The sequence below is a fragment of the Dasypus novemcinctus genome, chromosome 13 (assembly GCF_030445035.2).
Source record: "Dasypus novemcinctus isolate mDasNov1 chromosome 13, mDasNov1.1.hap2, whole genome shotgun sequence".
In the NCBI taxonomy this organism is placed as follows: domain Eukaryota; kingdom Metazoa; phylum Chordata; class Mammalia; order Cingulata; family Dasypodidae; genus Dasypus; species Dasypus novemcinctus.
In genome coordinates this window covers 8,536,244-8,554,189 of record NC_080685.1, presented here as the reverse complement: position 1 = coordinate 8,554,189, position 17,946 = coordinate 8,536,244, and the positions used below count along the sequence as shown (strand labels likewise).

The 17,946-nt window shown below is 43.5% G+C and overlaps 1 long non-coding RNA gene and 1 pseudogene across 1 annotated transcript in view; one reads left to right on the top strand and one right to left on the bottom strand.

Annotated features, from left to right (window-relative positions):
* The first annotated feature begins 3,400 nt into the window (after positions 1 to 3,400).
* The window catches only part of LOC139436256 (uncharacterized), a 34,939-nt gene continuing 20,393 nt past the window's right edge, over positions 3,401 to 17,946 (top strand). The window contains exon 1 of the long non-coding RNA XR_011645351.1: positions 3,401 to 3,766. This is a non-coding gene — a long non-coding RNA (uncharacterized lncRNA). The remainder of the gene's footprint in view (positions 3,767 to 17,946) is intronic.
* On the bottom strand, positions 8,848 to 11,158 carry LOC101434802 (stress-induced-phosphoprotein 1-like; annotated as a pseudogene).

Genomic DNA, 17,946 nt, shown 5'->3' with positions numbered 1-17,946 from the left:
AGCAGGCGTCCACCAGGAGCTCAGGAGAGAGGACGGGGGTCCCCAGGGTTGGGCCAGCCTCCAGGGGAGCCGGTGCTTCCCTGTGCTTCTCTTCCAAGGGCCTCCACGCCTCTGCCTGCAGATGCCGTTCACACACCCCCAGCTCTAAGCGTTCATCTCTTTAAAGTTCACTCCACCCCCCAGCAAATTTAATATAAGGCAGAAAATAACAGAAATCGCTGTTTCTGCCTTTTCAGTGGCTTTAAAAGTAGCCTCCCTGGGACAAGGTGCAAATCATTTTGTTGGCTTTGGGCCTGATCTTCTACAGCTCTCCAGCCCTTCCTGCCCCATGCCAGCTGCAGTGCTGCGTGCTGGAGGCGCCAACGCCCTGCCCGCCGGGGCCCCGCGGAGGCACCCCCTCGCCGCGTGCTGGGTGAGAGCTCCTCCAGGAACAGCGTTGGTTCCATCCATTTCCAGAAGCCTGAGACTTCAGGTAGGCTGGATGCTTCGTGCTCTGGTGAAGAGCGTTCCTGCGCACCGCCTGGGAGAAGACTGTGGTCTCCGCTGAACAGGGCAGTGCTGGCCCCGTGGCAGGCGTGGCGATCACAGTGATGGGTCTCTTTAATAGCAAGACCAGTGAGCAGGGCCCATCCCGGGACAGGGGCTCTGGCAGGTGCTCTCTGAGGGCAGTGAGGGAAGAGCATGGGCACATCTCAGTGGCCCAGACAGGGACATTCCCTGGCTCTTCCTTTAGGGCAGCCCACTCCACCCACCATTTCTCACTGACCCTTGGAGAGATGTTGTTTGTGATGTTTTAGCTCATTCTGCTTGCCTGACCTACACCAAAGAGACAATAAACACAAAACGGGGAAGCGGGCATGGCTCAACTGACAGAGTATCTGCCTACCACATGGGAGGTCCAGGGTTCAAACCCCGGGCCCCCTGACCCATGTGGAGCTGGCCCATGTGCAGTGCTGATGCACACAAGGAATGCCCTGCCATGCAGGGGTGGCCCCTACATAGAGGAGCCCCACGTACAAGGAGCGTGCCCCGCATGGATCGCCCCCCTGCTACCCCAGCAAAGCTGATGCACACACGGAGAGCTGATGCAGCAAGATGCACAACCAAAAAGAGACACAGATTCTCAGTGCCGCGGAGAATACAAGTAGACACAGAAGAACACACAGCAAATGAACACAGAGCAGAAAACAGGTAGGGGGAAAGGGGAGAGAAATAAATAAAATCTTTTAAAAAACACACACACACACACACACACAAAATGCGGGTGATCTCCTGACCAGCCTACCTGAAATAGCAGCCCCCTCCTCTGCTTTCTGTCCCCTCCGTAAACTTTGCACCTGCCATATCTTTGCATGCCGATAGCTCTGTGGTCTGTTTTGTTCACTGTAGTCCTTAGGGCCGTGCCTGGCCCAGTAGTTGTTGGTTGGTTGAATGAACGAGTAAAAGAACGAATTATTGCTGTGAAAGGGAAAAGGTTTTATGGTGGATGTGTGGGAGTACTGTATATTGTATATATGAATTACTGTGATCTAAGGCTCTTGTGAAGAGAAGCTCAATAATTAGGAAAAAAGAAAAGAAAAAGATAGGATGTAGAATTTTTCCAAATCAATACGTATTCTAGACCTAACCTTTAAACTCATCGCTATATTCCATTTTACTAGTAAGGGAACCTGACATTATATTGGGCTTCACTTTTCAGGAAGTTTTGGATCACAGAGTGGTTCAACAATGGCAGCGGAGGAATACTGGTATGGGATGTTATTGACAGGCGATATATGGTTGACAGGGAGTTATACAGGGCATATGTCCAGGGTGCATGGTAATGTTTGGATATACTCATAGTGGAAACAATTAAAAACAACAGCTGGGGGGGTACTGGGTTCCTGGCCGGGGGTGCTCTGTCGTCATCCCTAGGGGAGCAGCGGCAGTCCCCCAGGTGCAACGGTAAGGACCAGGAAGGAATGAGGGTCCAACAGTGAGCCCCTGATACTAATGACTATGCTTGTGAGCCTATTTGCCTGAAATAAGAACAAGGCCTAGAGCAGCACTGTGCCTGGGAGTTTCCTCCTGACAGCCTTCATATTACTCAAATGTGGACAGTCTTGAAGCCAAACTCAGCATGTAAATGCAATGCATTCCCCCCAGCGTGGGACATGACACCCGGGGATGAGCCTCCCTGGCACCAAGGGATCACTACCAAATACCAGCTGATGATGCAACTAGAAAATGACCTTGAATTAAAGGTTCAACACGGACCAGCAGAATATCCCTGTCTACATATAATAACAGGAGTTTAAAATGCTGTTTGACCTAATGTAAGGGGGAAATGGAAAGGAGAAAAGAGTTTATATGGCTATGAGTCTCTAAAAAGAGTCTGGAGGTTGTCAGAAGGATTGCCCTTATGCACACTTGAGCAGAGTCTCAGAGACAGATAAAGTAGATACAACCCCAGGTATTGGTTCTTTTGAGGGCTAAAGAGACCCACGGGTTCTATGGTCATGGCAGATGAGGTTCACTGCCATGTCAGTTGGCCCTTCTTTGGAGCTGGTGTTTCTGCGTGATGGAACTGGACTCAGATGGGATCTCTTTTCACAAGCTTTTCATGCTACTTTACTGGAATTGTAGTTGGTGCTGGGGTTTAAGATATATCTAGGGGATTTGAATCTCTGGACTGACAATATGATAGCCAGGCCCTGAACCTCAACAGACTTCAACTCCTACACTCTGATTTATTGGACTTACCCCACTCAGCTAACATGGAGTTGAAGAATGTCAACCACCACACCATGGAGCCTAGAGTGTCTACAACTGAAAGCAGGAGGAGTGCATCCAGTATCCATGTGGAATCTAAGCCCCTTCTTGACATAGATGTGCAATGGACACAACCAATCCAAGGTCCACAGAGAAAATGTGGCATTGGTGTGGGAAAAGTGGCCATGGTGGCTAATTGGTGCGGGGTATGGGAGGAAGAGATGAGATGTGGAGGTGTTTTCGGGACTTGGAGTTGTCCTGGGTGGTGCTTCACGGACAATTACGGGACATTGTAGATCCCCCCAGGGCCCACTGGATGGAACGTGGGAGAGTGTGGGCTATGATGTGGACCATTGACCATGAGGTGCAGCAATGCCCAGAGGTATACTTACCAAATGCAATGGATGTGTCATGATGATGGGAGAGAGTGTTGCTGTGGGGGGAGTGGTGGGGTGGGGGCGGTGGGGTTGAATGGGACCTCATATTTTTTTAATGTAATATTTTTAAAAAATGAATAATAAAAAAAAATGGATGTCTTGCTCAGAGGCTAATTCTATTAAATTGTTCACAAGGAGGCACTCTGATGTCTAAGGAAATCTAAAATTTGCCTTTCACAAGCCAAAACACCTTGATTGGTGATGCTTCGTTTACTTCAAGACATCCCAAAATGCTTCCCTAGAGAGGTCTGAGTGACCCTGAACTCACAGGCCACCCTCCTGTGTTCCAGGTGCCCGAGCACCCGGGAGAAGCAGGTCTTAACTGGACACGGAGATGTCAGCTCGCCAAATGGCCAGGCTTTCCTGAGAGCCCTTCAGGGAAAACTTCCTTCACCACGTTTCCAGGAGGGATTTTTTTCAGGCAAATAGCAAAGCCTCGCTCACGCTGAAGCACTGACGGGCGTGTGCAGAGGCTGCTGAATCAGCACAGACAACGCGACAGGCCTTAGGGAAGTGACGGTCTGGGTTGCCGGCAATTTCAACAGCCACCAAAAAAAAAATACGGTGGATTCCCTCAGGTAACCCCTGCTAAATGCCATGAGTCTGCTTTTCCTCTCTTGTCTCCACTGACATAGATTTCGGTATAAAATGGACATTGAGCTCTATGTCCTCTGCTCCCTTACAGCTTCTGCTTCTCATTGTTTTGTTTCCATGTTGCCTCAGCCACCCAGGGCCCACCATTTCCTGGCCAGCCTCGGTCCGCCTGAGGGCCGTTCACTTTGATCTCCCGTGGCTCCCCGCCTGGTTTCCTTTTCTTCATTCATTTTCCATGGAAAGAGGCTACAATCTGTCTTTTTGAACAAGGTGGTCCATCCATGAATTGGCTCCAGTGGGGGAAGGTCCCACCCCTGTACGCGCTGCTAAGGACATGCCTTCTGTGGGGATTGTGGTGGGGGCAGCCTCTCTGGGACGTTTTGGCAGGTACACGTGCCTGCGGGTTTAACACCTGAGCCCCTCAAACTGGTGATGAGCATTTCAACCTCAGACGAACCCCCAGTCTCTCACAGAGGAACAAGGCCAGCTTGGGGCCAGAACAGCCGGTTCTACGTAGACCTCTGGGAGCCCTCTTGTAAATTAATGCGCTGGTTACGCCAGGGGAGAGGGGGCGGCCTGAGCGTGCATCGCGAAATACAAACCCACTTGGGAGAGTAATCCAGGGAGCGCATCGTTCTGCTGATAGCAGTGCCATTTTCACAGGGAAAGAGAACACTGAACATCGTATTCATGGGGAAAGAAAAGCTGTAGATTAAGGCATGGGAAGAATGCAAAGTGGGAGTTAACACTCGATATAATACGGAGACAAAATAGGAAAAAAGAAGACCCAGAAGAGAAATGAACAAAAGCAGACGAAAGGAAGGTTCCCAAGTTTGAGACAATGCAAGGGGAGTGATTGCCTGGGCCAAAGTATCCGCAGGGAATTATGGGAATTTAGTATGTATTTTAAGAGTTCAGGTAGGGTGATGTTTCTTCAGCAGAAAATCCTGCAGTTCTTTCCTTGGGTGGCACAGATTCAGAGAAGTTCGGCTCCACTGCATAGCTGTGAAATCGCCCTCTCGGGAGAAACCTCATGCAGTTTCAGAAAATTACTTTTGTCCTCAGGATGCAGGATTACTGGTTTTCTGCACACCCGAGAAATCATCCCTTTTGGACTGTGGAGATTCTTGATTACCCCTTCTAAATTAGCGTCTTTCTTCCTCTGCTGGAAATTTTAATCAGTACAGTTTGCCAGGCGTAAGTCAGTATGCCCAGCGAGAGGAATGCCTACATGCTTTGCAGACAGTCATTTCCCAGGGGACATAGCCTTTCGAACTTCATCCTTACAAAGGAAAATAGTGGCGGAAGGAAGCATGCATAGAGACTTACTATGCGCCAGGCTCTATGTGAGGGGCTTTTGTTACACCACTTAGTAGCATCTCTCTTATGACGTAGGTACCATTTTCACAAGGATCTTCATCTCAAACTTCTGGTAAACCCTATTTCAGATATTTGTTGTGGTGTAGCCATAGGGCGAGGGAGGCGTCTGCTGGCCTGAGCACCACTGGCCAGAGGTATCATCACAGTCCAACCTTTTCTCTGCGGTTGTGATTTCCCTGCCATCTTGGTTAAATGTGGCAGATTACACCTCTCTTTAAGAAGTGGAGTCTACCTGTCTACTCCTTGAATCTGGATTGACCATGTGGCTTGCTTTGCTAAGAGGCCTTTAGCAAATATGACACAGACAAAGGCTTGAGAAGAATGTGCACATTTAACTTGTTCTTTTGCTGCTCTTGGAAGCCTGAGCTGCTACGTGCACAAGCCCAGACTGTGCTGCTGGGTGATGGTGGGCACATGGCCCGGTTACCCCCATAGGCCCCAGAAGCAGAGCTACCTAACTGGCCTGCTTGGATCTCAGATGCCTGAGTGAACCCAGCTGAGACCAGCAGAAGAACCTAAGATTTTGCTGACGCTTGGACTCATGAGCCAAATAAATGTTTACTATTTTAAGCCACTAAATTTTGTTTGTTATATAGCAAGTATTAACTGATAAGTTATGATGAATGGTGATGGCTCATATTCGTTTATACATTTTTGCAGTTAGCAACTGTTTTAGGCTAAAATTGCTATTATGCATCTATATGCAGCATGATACATACAAATATATAAACACAAATATACATATATATTGTAAAAATATCTTTTTCAATCCATGTACATTGTTGGAATCAGGATAGGTAAGTGCTGCAATTATCACTAATTTAGGCCTTGGGCATTCTAGGTAGGCAATCCATAATGCAGAATGAAGGAAAATAATCTTGCACTTATTGAGTAACTTCTGAGTGTTTCCACATGCTAGCTCGTATCTTATAGCCATTTGCTCAAGGAGGGAATGTCACTTGACCAAGGTGATGTGGTTAACAGGTGGATTTAAAGATTAGTTTGCCTCACTTCAAAGATGCCTCTGCTCTAGTTTCTATAACTGGATACCTCCTGCAAGCCAGGGGATTTTCTGTTAATGGTTATTTGGAAATGTAATGCTTCTTGTTGCAATATATACCTTTCATAACAGTGTAAAAGTAACTGGATGAATCTGTGCATGCTATCTGATACTTTTTTAACTGTGGCCTCCAAGCCTTTATAGAGCTCAGATTTACAAGTAATTTTAGAGCAATTGTTATTTCCATGTTGCAGTTAGAGCACCTTTTCCCAATTTTCAGAGTTGGTGATACTCTAAACTTTCAAATACACCCTTCCAATCATCTGTCATCTAAAACATGTCTTGAAGCATATTTCTTTTATATTCCATACTAATTTTGTCATGTGCCTCTAAGTGCCAGTATTTGCTCTATGCTCCAGAGAGGCAAGGGAAGATAAAACATCTTTCCTCTTTCAAGGAGCTCACATGTTAGTGAAGGTAAGAAGTATACCCAGGATTTTAAAACAATCTAGTAAACGAAATATGGGAGTGTTAAATGGAGCATTTAAACTAGTCTGGTGAGGTGAGGGTGGGAGGTTCAGGAAAAATTTCTTGGAGGACAATGCCTCGGTTAAAGTCTAAAAGACCTTCACTACGGCTGAGTGTTGGGTGGTTGGGAATATTAGTTAAGGTGACATTAACTGCTGTAATAAACAACTCCCCAAATTGCAGTGGCCTAATATAATAAAAAGGTATTTATGCTCATGTTACAGTCCAGCTCCATTTGTGGAACCAGTCACATGGCCCCACCACGAGGCTGGGTAAATTGGGACTTCGTTCTCTTAACTGCTGGGTTTCCCACACCAGGCGCTGTCTTTGACACGTCTACCAAATACTCATTGAATTTTCTTGTGATTGAATGAATTTTTGTATTATTAGCACAGCATCCAGCATGCAGTGCCATTTGGTAAATATTTTAGAGAAATAAAATGTGGTTTCCCATCCTCCCCTGCCCTGATGTTAAAAATCACTAAAATGTAGTGAAAAACCTAGAATATCAGCTTATATGGACTTCTCAGTTATGAGCCCAAGAGGTGTGACAGGTTGGAAAAATTCTATGAAATCCTTGTCTGTTGGACACTAGAGAAGAACTGTAGTCCTAGAGGCAGAGTCCACACCCGCTGAAGAGTTCCTTCCTTTCTTCCGGTTCTCCAGGCGTGAATGTATTCCATAAGTGTTACTATCCTGAATGGTGGGGGAATGCCGAGATTTATTAAACATAGCTATTGCTCTACAAAAGGAGTCCAGGCACATCACCAAGAACAAGAACACGAAGAAAACAGTGACAAAACCCCATCAAAACTACAGGTAGGACCACCCCCTGGCCTGATCTGTGGAGCTGAACCTCCCCAATCAGCTTCATCCCATCTAGAGCCCCTGGAGACCCAAAATCCCAGAGAAGAAAGTGGCAGAAAAGATGACTAGGTGAAAGCGTTCCATAAGCAAAGCCATAATTTTCACATCCAACATTTCAGGCCTTCCAAGGGAACTTTCTTGTCCTGTGTATGTGCCGGAAAGCCATTCTTCTATGAAGAATCTTCTTGGTTGACAGGCCCAAGGATTAGAATTACACATGTCAGAGGGACAGTTTTCACCCCTGTGAAGTAAATGGACTACAACACATGTAAATAGCTGCTCCCACAGGTACAGCTGAGTTTGGAAGACACGCTAGTAATATTTTTATAAGGGATCAGGAGAACTAGCTTAAGTAGGCATTGCTTCCTAGTAAGACATTCATCATTCAGCCCATGAAGTCAAGAGCTCTGAGTTCTCCAAAATTTTGGATTAAATGGAATTATGAAATTCTTCAGTAGCTTGAAGAATACAATGTACTTTTAGCTCTAGGGATTCGTATCCTGTTGCAAATATTACAGGACCCACTGATGTTTCCCAAGAGCAGCAAGGTGAATATCAAGTGAAGGTCATTAGAGGAAGAACAAAAAAGATTCTTCTCTTTTTTTAACCCAGCCTGGGTGGCTTGTTTTCTTGGAGAAAGGAACATGGAGTTAACAATGTGAAGACAGTTGGGACCTGACAGGAGGGGACCTGACCCCTCCCCATGCACACCCACTCCCCAGATAAAAATAACCAACTGTGGGGAGCCCCATCGAGACAGCAATTGAGGGAGAAGGGCAAGGGGATACGGGCAGCAGTGAAGAGAGCGCATGTGGGGAGGGCAGCTTGAGCTCCAGTCTCCTACCTTCCCCATAGGTCTGTGTGAGTAGAGAGAGACGTCGTTCTCTTTTCCCCGCCTTATTCTGCCCCGTGCCGCTGGCCATGGACCCCAGCTGCTCTGTCTGCATGAGGGTGAAGGGTGGGGAAGGAATAAGTCCTCACCGGACTCCCATCGGACCCACATGTATCAGCTTCTGGATCTGCTGAGCCCTTTACAGGAGTCTTCGAGTGCGCTGAGTGCCTGGGGGTTTGTGGCAATCTGGGGTTATTTATAAAGCCCCCCCAAAAAGAGAAGGATTATGTTTGTAAACTGGTCTGTTCCTCTGGGTATGATACCCTTTGACTGTATTAAATTCAAAGGTTTTAAGTTTACTAAGTTAAATCAATGTATAGCCTTTGATTTGACCATGTCAGTAAGGCGTGACTCAGGTTAAGTGCCTGCCCCCTTGGTGGGCTGATATAAATGGACACTCACTCCAGAAGACACACAGGAAGAGAGAGCGCTCCATAGATACCAGAGGAGAGATCTTTGTCAGCCTTGATCCTGCAGGCCCAGAAAGAAAAATGAGCCATTCGTCTGATAGTTTACAGCTGACCTTGTGGAGAGAGCAGCGCAGCTGAGAAGGCCCCTCAAAATAAGCCCTGTGCCAGCCTGTATCTGAAAGAGGAAGGCTGAGCCCTCACAGAGATCGGCACCCATCTTGCTTCATCACGTAGCAACTGACTGGTGAGAAAGCAAACTTGAGTTGGACTCTTTAGGGCCTTGTAACTATAAGCTTTTACCCCAAATAAATACCATTCATAAAAACCAACAGATTTCTGGTACTTTGCATCGGCACCCCTTTGGCTGACTAATACAGGGTCCTTCTGCATCTGTTCAAGGATGAGCCCCTTGGCTGTGTCAATCATGATCTGGCGCACCTTGGGGTTGGCCATGGCCCATTGCTTCACATCTTCAGAGCTGTCATGTCAGTTATACTGGCCGTTAAGCAGGGTTGGAGGCTGTCTGCTGCCTCCTTACACTAGGAGTCCAGTTCTAGTGCCTTCCAGGAGACTGCCACAACTTTCTTGTAGTCTTTCATTACTTTCAGGGCAGCTGCTTTCCAAGTATAGTCTTTTTCTTTTTTTAACGATTTATTTATTTAGTTCCCCCCCCCCCCCATTGACTGCTGTCTGTGTCCATTCGCTATGTGTTCTTCTGTGTCTGCTTGCATTCTTGTCATGTGGCACTGGGAAATTTTGTTGCATCATCTTGCTACATCAGCTCTCCATGTGTGTGGTGCCACTCCTGGGCAGGCTGTGCTTTTTTTGCATGGGGCGGCTCTCCTTGCAGGGCTCACACCTTGCTCATGGGGTACCCCTACACAGGGGGGACACCCATGCGTGGCACGGCACTCCTTGCATGCAGCAGCACTGCATGTGGGCCAGCTCACCACACAGACCAGGAGACCCTGGGTTTGAACCCTGGACCCTCCAAATCGTAGGCGGATGCTCTATCAGTTGAGCCACAACTGCTTCCCCAAAGTATAGTCCTTGATGAAGATTAGCTCTAGCTGGATACACTCTTCACAGTCCTTGGTGTAGGCAGCTCTATTGTTGTATAACTTGGCACCTTGGGGGCTCCTTTTGATGGCTTCTGTGTAATGCTTCATGGCCTGGGGATAATTCCCTTTATGAAAACATTCATTGCCTTTGTTCTTCTCCTTCAAATTCAGGTGAGGGTTTATGTAGGCCAAACGTTATTGCTCCTTCGGGATCTTCTCTGCCCGTTGGCATTTCTTGAGCACATCTAGGGTTGGGTGCTTTGCCAAACACTTGTAGAAAAGGATGGCATCTTTGTTCTTTTCTTCTGTGATGTAGGAGTTGCCTATTTCAGCATAAGCTTTGGCAATCTGTCAATAGTCTTCTGTTTTCTCTCCCACTTCAGTGGCCCCCTCACACTGCTCCTGGCACTTACTGTAGTCTCCCTTTACAAAGTGCACTGCTGCGTGCTTGGTAATGTCAGTCATGTTGATGGGCTCAAGTCCTTGGCTCTCTCATGATGCACCAGGGCTGTGTCAAAGTCTTTCTTCTTGTTGGCATCACTCCCTAAATCTTTTCCTTTCAGTGCTTCTTCTTCATCTATGGAAGGTCTTCTTCCATTGGCTCTGGTTTGGTCCCCTTTTGCGGGGGGAGGTGACGGTAGAGTGTAGCAACCTCTTTTTCCTCATCCGTATATCCCAGATCAATTCCAACGAGGACACTGAGAGTGGTGATGATCCAGGGATCTTGTAGTTTTGTGCCCAGGTCAGATGGCTTGTTCATAGTTGCTCTATCATGTTCATGCAGGTAGGATCACTGGGCAGTGTCCTTGTCCTGGGCTTACTCTTGAACTTCTGGTACAGATAGACATGTTGAAAGGGTTCATGAATGCCCTGCCAATTGGGCCTCCATATTCCATAAACCCTCTTTGTGTTGAGGGTTATTTTCTTCATGTTTTAAATTGTCCTCCTAGGCTCATTTTGCTTCCTCAAACCAGTTTAAGAACTCAAGAGTTGCTGCTTTATGCAAAAGGCCCTTGGTACAGTCAGGCTTTAAGTCAATGGTTCATAAGCCTTTTCGTAGTTTCTTTTCTTGGCATAGGCTGCCTACTTACTGCTGTAGACAACAATGTTCTGGGGGTCTAACCTGATTGCTTCAACGTAGCACTGTTAGGCATCACCAATGTTCCCTGTGTCCTGGGCCCATTGCCCTTCTCTTTGTGCTCATTTGCCTCTCTGTAGCCTGACCTAGTGGAATCCATCCACTCTGAATTCCCAACTGCATGTGTCACCTTCTGGAACCTACTCCAAAAATATTCTTACCATACTTATTTTTCACGAACAAAGGCAATTCCAGCAATAAGGCAATAAGAACATAAAAGGGTATCTCTTGTTGGGGTATCAGCTGAATGTTTGTCTTTTTTTGTTTTTTATTTTTAAAAAAGCCAGGATGAACATGGAATACCTTCAGCTGTTATCATCAAGAACTACCTTTCAGAAGCGATCTTCTCTCTTCAGACTGATGACCTCCCTATCTCCAACCCCGTTCTACTCTTCCAACTGGGAATTTGACTTCCACTTTCATGATTTTGTCTTACTAACTACATGAGTGAAATTATTGGTGCCAATCATGAAAAGTCAACTAAATGGAATTTATTTTCTTTGATGTTCACAGGGAAAGAAATGCATTCTCAGTGGGAAGAAATTTATCTAGTTGCCTACAAACAAATGCCTAAAAAAAATTCACCTCAGAGATCATGGGCAAACTGCAATCACTGTCAAGAAAGGCACCCTGCTTTCCACAGAGCTATTTGGCAAAAACAACAAAATATGCATATTCCTCAAATCTGTGGCTCCCATTGACTTTAAGATAATTCTTCCTTGCACTGGTTTCTATGTCATAACCAAAACCAGGATTCTGTTAAGGACCCTGAAACATCCTCAACAGACTTTTTAAAAAAAAAATTTTATCCCCCCTGGCTTGCTTGCTGTCTGCTCTCTGTGTCCATTTCACTGCATATTCTTCTGTGTTTTTGCTTGTCTCCCTTTTTTGTTGAGTCACCTTTTGCTGAGCCAGCTATCTGCGGTGCGCGGGCCTGGTGGCTCTCCGCGGCACATGGGCAAGCCTGCCTTGACAAGAAGGGCCCGGGACACGAACCTAGGGCCTGCCATATGGTAGACGGGAGCCCAACTGATTGAGCCACAGCCGCTTCCCTTCAATAGCCTTTTTGTTTCCATTACTTGTAGCTTTGTAGGTATATTGAAGTAGAGACAAACCATCTTGAAGCTTGCTAGAGCTCAGCAACTGCTTTCTCCACATAAAAGGCTTGAGATAAAACTTAAATTAGTAATACTATTGAAAGAAGAAATGATAATTCTCAGGGACTGGGTGGAAATTTGGAGAAAATGGTTTGCCTGTTCATTAAAAGCTTAAACATAATTTCATAGACTTACAAAGAGTAGACTTCAGTATATGTTACTCTAAATAATGGATTTCACTAATTTTTAATCAGAGAAGCGATCAATTTTTGGGTATCAGATAATTCCAGTGAGAGCATGAATTTGGCTAATCAAAGAGCAGGCTCTTCATAAGGTGGGATAAACAAAAGATAAAACTCTTTAAAAGAAAGTGTTTAATCCCAACACGTATCTTCTCTGCTATGAAAGTGAGAAGTGAAAGACTGTAGAAATTGTAAGAGTCTGGGAGTATTTTGAGTTCATGGTAGTGCTGAGTTATATTTTGGCACTTTGGAGAGGGTGTGAAAGTGAGCACCTCCAGTGGCTTCTTCCTTTGTTTTAGAGCCAAGCTCCTCATCAGTTACTGATGATATGTGGAGAGCAGATGATGGGTAGTGTCCTATATGGCAGGCATATATTGATTGAGACAGGATAAAAATATTCTCTAAATATTTAGGGGACCTAGTTGATGCATGGGAATTTTTTTTAAAACTCATGTCAAATCATCAATAAGACAGGCATTTACAAAGCAGTTTTTTTTTTTAATGCAACAAAAACTTTTTATTAGACATTTGATAATCTTTCATTCAATCTTTGCAAACACTTTAGAGTGTTTGGACATATATGCCAACTCTTACTGAAAGATGACAAAATGAGGCACAGAAATTACAGAGGACAGTCCAAGCACTTCTTATTGAATGTTTGTGAGAAGAAGTTAACACACATAATCAAATATATTTTAAAAACCTGGTCCTATGTAGATGCATATATGGTATAAGCTTCTAAATTTTATTCAAAAGTCAGCTTGGAAACATAAAAGCAGAACTTCTAGTATGACAGAATGAGAAACTTAGCACATTCTCCTCCCAAAAGCAGTGATCAAAAAAATCATTTTGGAATTCTGGAAACTGATAAAGTCACACATCAATTGAGAAGCAGTTATTCATGAAAAACTACTAAACTTTAGTTAAGAACAATGAAGCATTCTTGCTAGAGGCAGTTTGGGGCTCCTCAGTTTGGAGGATCAATAGCCAATTTAAGGTGACAGAAGAAAGCGTCAGTCAATGTGAAGATGGATAAATAGAAATTATTAGTCTGAAAACAACAGGGCAAAAAAAGAAGACAAGTTAACAGGTCTCCAGAGGCTTGTAGAATGCTCTCAAGAGTACTAATATATGCTTAATGGCAGTTTCAGTAAAAGATGAGAGGGAGAAAGGGGCAGACAAAAATATTTGAAGAAATAATGGCTGAAACCTACCCAACATTGTTGAAAAACATAAACATACAGATCCAAGAAGTTCAACAGGCTTTAAGCAGGATAAACACAAAGGGAGACTGGCTTAGTTTCTTAGCTGCTAAACAAATGCCATACAATGGGTTGGCTTAACTACAGGGATTTGTTGGCTCATGGTTTCAGAGGCTAGAAGCTTGTTTCTTTCAGGGTCAGCATCTTCTGGCTGGCTGGCAATCTTTGGCTTCTCCATCACATGGCAATGTCCATGGTGGCATCTTCTCCTTTCTTTTCTGGTTTCATTGACTTCTAACTCTAGCTTCTTGTAGCTTCTCTTTTCCCATATCCAGTTTCCTTTCCTTATAAGGAATTCAGCCTATCCTCATTAACTTTGGGCAAACCTTAACTAGTAACATCTTCAAAGGTCCTATTTACAAATGGGTTTGCCACTAGAGGACCTGAACATGCCTTTTTGGGAGATATGATTCAATCTTCAACAGTCTCACATAGAAATGTCATAGTAAAACTATTGAAAATCAAAGTCAGAGAAAATCTTGACAGTAAGACGAGTGACCCATCATATTTAGGAGAACAACAATATGATGAACATCTACTGGACTTATTATCTAAAAAAAAAAGGGTCCAGAAAACAATGAAACAACATATTCAAAGTGCTGAAAGAAAAAAAAGGTGTCAGTCAAGAATTCATATCCAGTAAAACTATCTTTCAAAAATAAAGGTGGAATAAAGAAATTCAGAGATCAAGACTGAGAAAATGTGTTGCTGTAGACCAATCTTAAAATACATTCTAAAGGAAATCCTTTGGGCAAAAAAGGGAAATGACATCAGAAATGTCAGTAATGTCATATCTTTCTCCATACTTTCATAAAGTCTTTTAAGTAACCATAGCAGAGGCAGACTGACTATATTAATATAGACTAGATTAACATAGATATAATAAACTTTAAGTCAAGAAATATTACTAGAGACAATTTTGTAAGTTATGACAAGATATATAATGGCCTGTATCTGTCATTGCAATGTCATTCAAGACAATTCCAATATCCCCAAAATGCCCCCATATTATACCTATTTTCCCCTCTCCCTCCCCTCAGAACCTCCAGTGGCCACTGCCTCCACATCAGTGATAAAAGTTCTTCCATTGCTAGAATAACAATAAGGATAACAAGAGGTCTACTCTAAACCATCATTCATTCCCAAATTCTGAGGATTCTGAGATGGTTATGCCTACTCTGCTCTCATTTCAAAGGGGCTTAGATCCCATGGGGAAGATGGCTAGAATTATCTTGCTTGCAGTTGTAGACTCTCTGATCCTTGGGTTGGTCATTGTCCATCATCATTTATCATTTCCTTGTTAGTTATCCTGGGTGAATCCAATGAACTGGCATTACAACTCCGTTGAGATTCAGGGCAACTGGTACAAGGCTCTTGGACATAAGCCTATCAACTCTACTGCTAAATATAGGTTCAAATATAAGGGGCAGAACAGTCATGTGTAGGGAAACCACAATTGAGTCCAACTGTGTCACACTGGGGAGTGTAAATTCCAAAGTAGGGCCCTCTGACAGGGTGCCAAACTCCTGAGCTGCCAGTCCTGCCTATAGTGTCTGGATATCACCAGAGCCTTCAGGAGCCCCAGTATTTGAGGCATTATTTACTGTAGCAGTCAATGAGATCCTGCTGAGATGTGCGTAAGTATAAACTCATTCCAGAGTGACCTCCTGATACACTTTGAAGTCTCTTAGCCATATAAATTCATTTCCCCCTTGTGGTAAAGGTCTTTTTCCAGCTGCCTTGCTAGTTGGTGCTTGGTAGTATTCCCTTGGTGCCAGGGAGGCTCATTTCTAGGAGTTATGTCCCACACTGGGAGAAGGTAATGCATTTATATGCTGAGTTCAGCTTAGAGAGAGGGCACAATTGAGCAACAAGGAACCTCTCAGGAGGTAACTCTTAGGCAACCTATAATACTAGGCTAAGTTTCAATTTCAGAAGAAAAGGTTCATAAGTACAGTTATCAATATCAAGGGCCCATCAATGGTCCATCTTCCTTCATTAGTCACTGCCCCTGTACTTGGAGGATTCTTGCTATCCCATCACAGAATGTGGCAGAGCTCCCCAGGATGGGAATTGGATATTCTTTTGGTAATTGTGTGGATCTTCACCCACTATGACAATGAAAGAGGACCATTTCTTAATGACAAAAGGTCAATTGATCAGGAGGCTGTAATAATTAAGAATGTATATGCACCTAAAAAAAGAGATTCAAAGTACATAAAGCAAAAATTAACTGAATTAAAAGGGGAGAAAGACAACTGAACACTAGTAGATGGAAACTTCAATAACCCACTCTCAACAATGTATAGAACAACAATACAGAAAATCATCAAGGATTTGTAGATGAAACAAGCTTCACAATGTATTTATTATTTTGAAGCTGGGTGATGGATAATGGGGGTTCATTGTACTATTTCTTCTATTTAATTTACATTTGAATATTTTTATTACAAATAGTTACTTAAAAAGTCAATATTACAAAAAAATTAATAAAAAGTAAACTTTGCTTCCCACAATTCTGGTGTATAAAGTATATGTACCTCTCTAATCAAACACAGTGTAAGTCCTCATGTTTCTCATCAGGTAATTCAAGTATGAATTACCTGAAGTCAATGCAGTTTAACAAATTTTGATTGAGCACCAGCTAGGTACAAGGTTCTGGATCTATTTATTTATTTTTCTTTATTTTTAGAGAAGTTTTAGATTACATAAAAGTTACATTGACAATATAGAGGATTCCCATAGACCCCCAACCTCTCCCCCTCTCACACCTTTCCCTATTTATGACATCTTTCATTAGTGTGGTACCTTTGTTGCAATTGATGAACACATTTTGAAGCACTGCTACTAACTATGATCTATAGTTTACATTATGGTTTACATTCTCCACTGCATAATTTTATTTTGACAAAATATATAATGGCCTGTGACTATCATTGCAGTGTTATGCAGAACAATTCCAATGTCCCAAAAATGCCCCATGTCACACCTATTCTTTCGTGTCCCTCCCCTCAAAACCTTTGGTTACCACTGTCTTTATATCAAAGCTAGAAGTTCTTCCATTATGAGAATACTAATAAGTCTACTTTAGTTTACAGTTGCATTCCCCTGCAGGGTTCTTTTTTAATGCTTTACACATTCTATTTTTCCTCTTTAAATCTTGATTGGTTGAAGCAAATACTCATGCCATTGTCTTTAAATTTCATGTTTTTTGTTCCTTTTCCTTGGACTTTTATCATTGTCAGTGCTTTAAATTTAGAAACATTCTGTGGCATATCTTTCTCTAAATCATCTTCCCTTCCCATGTTTCATCTTTAGTAATGGAAATTTCTTTATAGATAATGGAGTTTTTACCCCCACAGTTCAAATCATATAAAGGCTAAATGGAAATACTCTGCAATATGGTGAGAGAATTGACTTTTGCTATTTGACAGCCCCCTCTGGTGATGTCCAGTGGAGGCAGTAATTCAATGCCATGCTCATGCTGGCAAGGTCTCATTTTGTAAAGCTGATTTACTCTATCAAGAGATGCTCTGGGCAAATTCCCCCCGTCAGAGGGCAATGCACTCAACGGAAGGAGCCAGTCATAATTATAGCTGCAGCCCTGTGAGAACCTCCAGGGGACAGAGGAAGTAAGGAACAGTTTCAGAATGTTTTGCATTGTCCACTTCCCATGAAAATAGAATCACTTATCCTGGCATATTTGGGACACAGTAGCCACAAACTTTATAAAGATCTTTATTTGGGGACAAATTATTTAATACAAGTTTAGAGTCAAAGGGAAACTGATATTTTTCTCTGTCAGTCCCTGGAGATAGGATTAACTTCTAGATTTTAGGTACAATATCCGTAAAGTCTCTTTTTTGAAACTAAATATAATAAATATCAACATCAATGAAACAGATAGTGGTCAGTAAACCTAAGAGATACGTTTATGAAAGTTTCAAAAGTTCATAAAAGGTATGGGAGAATCTCTGAAATATTACTCAAGAAAACTCAGTTGCCTCTGAAATCTCCAACTTGTCCAGTGTCCGTCAAAGAGCAGGAGCTCAGTAAGATGCCTTGAGCTGAACATTGAATTCATCAATGTTCTCAGTAACCAAAGTAAGCTCAACTGTAAACCTATTGGTGTTGTGCCCCAGGCAATAACACAATCGAAGTATTATGGTATGCACAATCAAGGACAAAGAAAATTAAAGAGCATATATATTTACACATTGTGACCAAGGGAAAAAGACACTACCTGAGAGCTACGAGGATTTCTGCCACAAGAAAGATAAACTACAG